Raw genomic sequence first — 8,907 nt, 5'->3', positions numbered from 1 at the left:
GGCCACTGAGCAGTTTATTGTCAGTTGTTCTCAGACATTTTGTTTTGGAACATATAGTACATTTTTTTGGCCTGTCAGTCACAACCCCAACCAATTTTAACAGGCTCAGCAGGTCCTCAATTGTGTTCTATATGTTAAAGAAGTCCAGAAACTTAGAATAACCTAGATACAATTTGCAAAACACATGAAATTCAAGAAGAACAAAGACCAAAGTGTGGACACTTTGCCCCTTCTTAGAATTGGGAACAAAACACCCATAGAAGGAGTTACAGAGACAAAGTTTGGAGCTGAGACGAAAGGATGGACCATCTAGAGACTGCCATACCTGGGGTTCCATCCCATAATCAGCCTCCAAACGCTGACACCATTGCATACACTAGCAAGATTTTGCTGAAAGGACCCTGATATAGCTGTCTCTTGTGAGGCTATGCCAGGCCCTAGCAAACACAGAAGTGGATGCTCACAGTCAGCTATTGGATGGATCACAGGGGCCCCAATGGAGGAGCTAGACAAAGTACCCAAGGAGCTAAAGGGATCTGTAACCCCATAGGTGGAACAACAATATGAACTAACCAGTATCCCTCCCCCAAAGCTCATATCTCTTGCTGCATGTGTATCAGAAGATGGCATAGTCAGCCATCAGTGGAAAGAGAGGGCCATTGGTCTTGCAACCTTTATATGCTCCAGTACAGGGGAACACCAGGGCCAAGAAGTGGGAGTGGGTGGGTAGGGGAATGTGTGTAGGGGTAATGGGGGACTTTTGGGATAGCATTGGAAATGTAAATGAAGAAAATACCTAATTAAAAAAAAGAAATTGAAAAAAAATAAAAAGAAGTGTCACTTCTCATCTTGAGAACAGTGGCAAATAATTTGGCATAATATCAAAATGTATTTACAATGGTAAAAGCTGTATCAGGTTTTCCATTCTTCTACAGCAATTGACCATAGCAATTTAAAAGAGCTGTGAATTTAAGTCACTGTTTTTCAGTGGGTAATTTAGGTTGGGCTTAGCTAGCTAGTTCTTGTCGGTCCTACTGGGCTCCCTCATGCTTTTGAAATTAGTTTTCATTGGTTCTGCTGGTTTTTCTGGGCAGTTCTATGGCCTGTTGGAACAGACTTGGTTTTGGTGGGAGTGGGCGCTATTATACAAATAATTCTCAGTTGCTTCTTGGAGTAGAGAGAAAGACCAAGGTAATGTGTAGACATACATGGTTTCTTGAGTCTTAGGCTCAACATAATTTCATTCATAATTCAATCATAATTATTATGTCTATGAGTCAAAGTCAATGATGAGACCAGATCAGATCTCAGGATTATAGAAATAGATTCCATTCATTCATGGAAATTGCTATGCTGTTTTTGTGTAGGATAAGGGAGATAGACCATTGAAGCCTTTAGCAAAATAAACTGGTATTCTAGTAATTCTTATGTAGTACTTTTTACAAGTCATTACTTTAGGTATATGATTCATTTGTTCATTGAAACAATCCAAAACATAGTTACTGTCATTATTCATATTTTATAGGGAAGAAAACAGTGAAGTGACTTACTCAAAGTAACAAAGAAACTAATTGGTTACACAGGGATCCTGGGTCCAGAACTGTATTATTAAGATGGTAATTTTATAGGAACACTGTGTCACTTACTGGTAAAGCATTCATTTCTACATAGGATTCAAGGTTAAGTATCACCACTATGCTACTTTTGTGGTCAGGGATTATTGTTAGGTCCACAAAAAAGAGTGTTTGGACTGTTAGACTGATTGACGTTACAGCAAATTCATCTTTCACTAGAGCTACAAGCAGACTCTATCTAGATATCTAGAGACAGTGTTGGGCAGAAGTGATCTTTTTATTTTACTTCAAAATGGAATTATTGGCGTTTGCTTAATTTTTCTTTCTTGTTTAGAAAATGGGAGGGCTTTGATAGACTTCTAAGTTCTCTTAGACATTTTGGGGGTGAAAAGGGGTTGATTTTCTGTAAACCCTTCACATATTTATGCCTTTTGCTGTTTTAGTTATTAGATCAGACACATTTGCTATTTTCGTTCTTAGATCAAACACTTTCTGGCTGACTAATCTCTATCATTTCCTTACAAAGATAAATGCATGCATAGGCATTTCAATGGAGACTGCCTAACCAAGATAGTTGTAATAATAATGGGATGGTGTAATAAAGAAAAGAGGCACACAGAGGAAGGAATGAAGAGAGAAGATTCAAGACAGAAAAAAAGGGGGGGTGAGAACAACTGGCTCAAAATGACATTTGTTTCACTTTGTGAAGGCTTAATAAAGCCTCGTGCTGGGACATTTGTTGGCAGTGAGACTATTTGGCAAAGCTTAGTATCCTCTGGGAAATGTGAAAAGACATCTGTTTCTCAGAGGTGTTTTTCTCGATTGATCTGGCTGAGAATACCTCAAGGGGGGGCCAGTGCCTGGACAGCTGGCCATGGTGCTGGTCCTTTGGAAGCACCTGGAGCCTTTTTATTATAGGCTATGTTGATGGAAGCAGAAACAGATTTTTTTTTTAAAAGCCAAATAGCAGAGGCAGGACAACAGCAGGAAGCAGGAGGGTCTATATCCTGCGATGTGAGGAAAAACCAGAGGATTTTACCATTACCCTGCCAAACATTGCTTACTTTTCCCTATGGAATTGGTGTTAGAGTGTATTAAGTGAAGGTACCCAGGATATTACCCAGGATATTATCCAGGATAAAAGGTACATTCACTTTGCCATTCCTGACTTTGTGAAATCAATGATAAAATTCTGATTTTGCATAACATTCTGTACTAATGCAGAATGTCCAGCCAGAACAGCCATTATGTAAACAAGCCTTGACCAGTGCTTATAATAGTCCATATTCTGAAATTCTTATTAGTTAACTGTCACTTGTAAAAGCTGGTTTCAGCACAGGTGACCATAGTCTATAAAAATGAAAAATTCTCTTATGTCTAGGCCAATAAGAGAAGCCAAGTTGGGGCCTTGGCTCCACAGGTAATAGAATGCGTAGTGAAGTAGGATTGGGATTTTTATGTCAACCCTAAACAGGAAATGTATTTACAAAAGAGAGGAACCATGAGAGACAGCTGTGAGACTGATAGGTGCTCTGAGACAGGAACAGGAAGCTGGAACAATTTCAGTGATGCCCAGTTTATCAAGTGGACAGGACAGCATCATAAGTTCTCAGAACTGACAAGGAAGAACACATCTCTCTTCTATGCTTTCAGTGAGGAAAAATATCCCCAATTAAGAGTTGATGCTGAAGCTCACACTGGGCCCAGGTATGGAATATCAATTCATATACTGTGTACAGACATGAATTCTAATCTGATAAATTAGAAATGTAAATAGTGATCCCGGGCAGAGGAGTTCTCCAAGGTGCCAGATAAAATGCTCTTTAGGGCTACTGCAGTACAGAGGGGAAAGTGCACATTGGAAACAAACGTGCATTCAGCAGTTACAAGCCACACAGGGAATGGATCATAATAAGAAGAAATCAGCAGATGCAGCAAACTGTGGGATTAGTGTTGTAAGCTTGAGAGGAAGGGGAAGTAAGTGAAAACATGCCACCAAAGAAATGGCATCCACAATGAAAAACTGAATAAAAAGGTCAGCTGGAAGATTAAAAATAATAATAATAACCTTCAAAAACTTCAGTGGAAGCATTAGTTCTGGAAAAATGGCTAAAAGCACTTCTCTGTTTTTCTACTGAATATAGTTATAAACTCTGGGATATGTGTCATAATGCAAGTTCCAAAGATGAAGAGAAGGAAGAAGCCTTGGTGTGGATGGATCCCCCCTACCCATCCATCGAGAGTCACATTTACTTTGCTTTGGGTATCTTAGACATGACACCAAAGTAGTCAACTACCTGGGAATGTTGTTGCTCTCCCACCTAGGTAGAGGGTCAGGAAAGGGGCCATTCACACAGCCAGAAACTGTTTAAACAACAACAAAGCTTCTCCAGCCAGATGTCAACAATAAAGCTGTGTCACACCTTAGCACACCTGGGTCAAGGGCTCCAGAATCCTGAAATCTATCTTTGTCATTGGAACTCAGGTAGCCAACCTCTGACTAAGGTTGTAGTAGACCAGGCTGAGTTGGGAGTTTCATCACCCCTCAATAATAGTGAACTTTTTCTCCACCATGCTAGCTGAGACATTTAGGGAATCTATTCCCTATATGTTCCTCCTTCCTGTTAGTATAGGATCGGAGGTATCATAATGGAGAGCCAGGCTTCCAATACCACTGGCTGGGAAGAAGGATGCCCTTGGTCCCTCATGATGCAGCAGGGACCATCTGGAGAGGTCCAGACCTGTACTTCTGAAGTTAGTGTTCATTCATTCATTGCTAGCATATAGTAACAATGGGGCTTTATAGGTTTTGTAATGTTGTTGGACTCAGTTATTAATATTGCTACTTTTTTGTATATTCTGTATGATCTTCTGCATAAATAGACATTCCATATAACCTGAGTTTCCAGACCTCAACTTGTAACACAGTGTGGAGCAGAGATGAGAACATGGCTCCTTGTTTGCTCTTTTACCAGTAGTGTGGTTTACTTGTAAACTTTCAACAGTAGAGCCCGCTGTTTTCAATGTTCTGAGAGGGTTAGTTTTTCTCAGCCTGGGAATGGGGACTTTTTGATACTGTGCTCTATCTGTTCTTATATCTAACATCTACTTTCGTCATTACATCATGCCAGCAAATCTTTTAAGCTGTACGTTTTGAAGTTATTTCTCTAGAACATTCTCCGTGATTATTTTGGCAATCTCTCGTTTATAAATGTATCTTCTGTTTGAGAAGATGAATCCTTTTTAGGTTTTCTAAAACCGTCACTATATTTTCTTAAGTCTATTTTTCTTCTTGTCTTCACTGTATCATGTGTTAGACTCCAGTATTGGGTGATACTTAGTTGTTGATTTTTATTGAAAGAATGTGGCGGGGGAGGGGAGATACTAAGAACTAGTTTAGAAGTAATTCATTCACAATCATGACTAACCATGATTATTAATAAACACAAATTGAAGAAATAAAAAAACAGAAGTTCCAAGGAATATAAGTAAAATAAATAACTTTTTTTGACAGTTTTGGGAATTAAACTTGGGGTTTTACACATGCTAGGCAACTGCGCTACCACAGAGTTATACTCCCGGTCGGAAGAAAAAAAATATTCAGGAAGGATCAAGTCTGGTTGAGGACAAAGGCTGTCTTTCCATCCTGTCTTCACATTGCCAACAAGGCAAGGATAGTGTTACCTTTGTGAAAGGGAAAAAAATCCTCTTTCATACTAATTACTAACCTATAAAATAACACATACAATTAAAGTAGAAAAAAAAAGCTGTTTTAGAAACACATTTATTTTCTTCTTAGATGAGAAAATTGCTTTCAATTATATGATATACACCTGTAACTGGTTTTCAACATCAATTTATGAAATTGATTGGTTTCCTTCTCTTACAAACAATCTGTAATCTGACATTACATAGAACTTTGATTCTGAAGGAAAGATAGGAAGAGTACCACAAGAAAAGAGGAAGAGAATGTTCATTGGAAGTCCAGACTAACTGTTACATATATACTTTAATCTTTCCCCATCGTCTTCAGAACTTTCTTGGCATTTGTCTGTGGAGCCAGGCTGATTTCCAGAGATGCTAGGTCACCTGCCATAGGCCACACATTGATTAATGACAAAGGCTCTGTTAGTGCTCAGTCTCCTGAGTTCCTACCCAGAGCCCTTAGTTAATTCACCCAAGGCTGTGTAAGACACTCACACATTAGTACAGACATCTTTTGCACTAACAGAGCCACACCACTGGAACGAAGATGATACCCAGCTGTATGAACTAATCATCCCCATTTGGTAAGGAATCCCCTGGGACCACCAAGGGTACCATGGTGCCTCCTCCAGCTTCCTGCTGTGCTGAGATGTCTTCTCCCATTTGCCACAATCAGTCTACAGCTCGCCACCCCTCAGGTGTGATTATGGGCTTGAGTGTTTGAAGTAGGAAAAGAATTTCTCAAACAGACGGAACTAATTTTCATCGCTGAATAATATGTCCTTTCTCATTTGCCTTCTGACACCTATGGGAATATATTAAAGACTCTCGGACCTGCCACATTTTACTTGGGAAAACAACCCAGTTTTGGAATCATAGAAGCTGCAAACACCCTGAGGAGGAGCAGAGCTTCACTCTTACTCTAGAAACTAAAATTACTGCTTAGAGTTTGAAGAACTTTACAGTGTGAATGTGGCATGAACATTATTAGAACAGAAATATTGGTAGCTTTTCAAAAAAAAGGATTTTTTTTTAAAAAGAGCAATGATCTTTTGACATGTTGAAATATGTAAAAACACATTCTCATGACTTAGTTTGGTTTCTCACAGATTTTTTTTTTTCTGGTTCTGGGCCTTCTGCTGAAGAAGGTGAAGGGAGGGAGTTAGACACAGTGAAGCAAGCTAGCAATCATGCTGATTTTAACCAGTAGGGTCAGGTTCTATTGTGTAGCACTCTTTTCTGTCCAAAACTTTGAGTTACCTGCATGTATGTGCTCCCATTTTATTGGAAAAAATATTGAAGGGGTTAAAGAGATCACTCATTATGTAAGTGCACTTTATATGTATGAAACTATAGGAACCTGAGTTCAAAACTCCAACTTTATGAAAATCTAGGTGTAGCAGGGTATGCCTGTAAACAAACACAGGCTATAGTGTACAAAATAGCAATTTCTCGGAGCTTGCTGGCCACCCAGCATAGCCCAAATGACTAGCCTTTGATTCAGTGAAACACTCTGTCCCAAGGAAATGAAGGGAGAAACTAGAAGAGAAAAAAGAATAAGAAAAAGACATTTGACATCCTACTCTGGCCTCTACATTCATGCACATGCAGCCATGTCCTCACAAGCATATCACACACACACACACACACACACACACACACACACACACACACACACACACACACACCACTGTATATATATAAAAAAAATCTTTAAGGGAAAGGCAGATGCTAATAATAATAGTTGTAGCTGGTACATTGCCTACATAGATGTAGCATTTTTGGGGTACCTACTTACTAAGTGCCTGCTGCTTGCTGCTGCCACAAAACCAACCAACCAACCAACCAACCAACCAACCAACCAACCAACCAAACCAAACCAAACAAACAAACAAACAAACAAACAAAAACAAAGAAACCAAATCAGGTTTTGATTTTTAAAATTTATATTTCTCTATGTTGTGTGTCTGTGTTTGTGTGTGTGTATGAGACAGAGACAGAGAGATATCAGACATGTAATAGACATGGCATGTCAGAAAAAGAGTTAACAACTGTGAGTACAGAACAAAGGTCTGGTTTTTGTTTGGCTTTGTTGGTGGTGGTTTATTTTTGTTTGTCTGTCTGTTGTTTACAGGGCAACCAACGAAAGCTCCAATCAAATGTGAGTTCTGAACTACAGAAAAACATTCCAGGAGGATGAACATCAAGTGCTGGATATGGGTGGGGTACAGGGAATGCCCCTAGTACATTTGACCAAAGATCGAAGATGCTTAGTTGGAGCCAGGTATGCCTGGGACTAGAAAGTGGGAAGACTTCCCAGTGGGGTAACACCATTAGGAAAATAGAGACTCGGGTCTGTGTGCCAGCTCTGATTAAAATTCACTGGAATTACTACAGAAGCAGTTTAATGTGATGAAAATCATCCAAGAAGCTAAGATTTCAACACTGCAGATCGCAAAGGTGTGTTGCGGCAGAATAAATGTCACTGTACAAAAACTGCTACCCATGTCTTTTCTTCTTCTTACCCCTTCCTTCAGACAGCCCATTGCTTGGTTCATGATTGTGTTGTGGCAAGAGTCAAGCCTGGATGGAGCTCTCTGCCCTGGAGGCTTTCCTACATATGTCACCTGAATGTAATGCCAGGTGGCAACGGAAATAAACAGTGTATTCCTCCAGTCATTGGATTGTTCTCTGTCTTATGAGGGAGAGGTGACTTTGATGACTATTGGAATCATCCACTAACTGTCAGCTGTGAGCAGTGTAGAAACTCAAACAGACACTAACATGGTGACAGGCCTGTGACAGGGCCCTGGATGAACAGTTCATGAACTTCTGCAGCCTCTGTTCCTTGCCAACAGCATGTCCTCTCAGATGTGTTGGCAGGGGCCATGTGGCCATGTGTGTGCTACAGCAGTGGACTTCTGCTCTGTCCTGTCATTCATTTAAGAGTGCAGAGATGAAGGAACATAGAAATCTTCAGCAGTCCTGCTTCTTCTAAATGGGGAATAATTTCCGAGACACCTGAACACAGACTATAAGGGACTATTTTTCTGTGGCTGGAGGCAGCAGCCTAGAAAGTTAAATGCAGACTGTAGGCTTGAAGTTCAGAACATCTGCATTATAGTTATTCTGTTTCCATGGGTATTCAGCAAACCACTGGGCTAACAGGAGGGTCCAGTTAAATACAATTGCGTGACCATGTTTTCCAAGATGTGCTCTTTTTCTGGTTTTGTACAGTACAGGAGATTGAAAAATCTCCCTCTATAATTATGAGATGTTAATTGTTTCAATAGAAGGGACTTTTTACTTCTTTTAATTGTCTATGTTTTTAGAAAGTTCAATGTCTTAATATCACAAGGCCAGAAAAATGTATTCTAGGCAATATTTTTTTTCTTATAAGATGGTTAGAAAACTGGAGAGCTGGCTGAGTGCTAAACACTTGAAACACTTGAATTCCTTGTGAACAATACTGCTTTGGTTCCTAGAGCCAACATTGGAAGATTCACACCTACCTATATAATTCCAGTTCCAGGGCCTCTGCCCCTCTCCTCTGGCCTTTGTGGGTACCTGGTACCCACATGGCTCACATGCATGCATTCAAGCAGACTACATAAGTACAAAGTTAGAA

The sequence above is a fragment of the Mus musculus genome, chromosome 8 (assembly GCF_000001635.26).
Source record: "Mus musculus strain C57BL/6J chromosome 8, GRCm38.p6 C57BL/6J".
Lineage (NCBI taxonomy): Eukaryota > Metazoa > Chordata > Mammalia > Rodentia > Muridae > Mus > Mus musculus.
Note: the sequence above shows the minus strand (reverse complement) of the source record.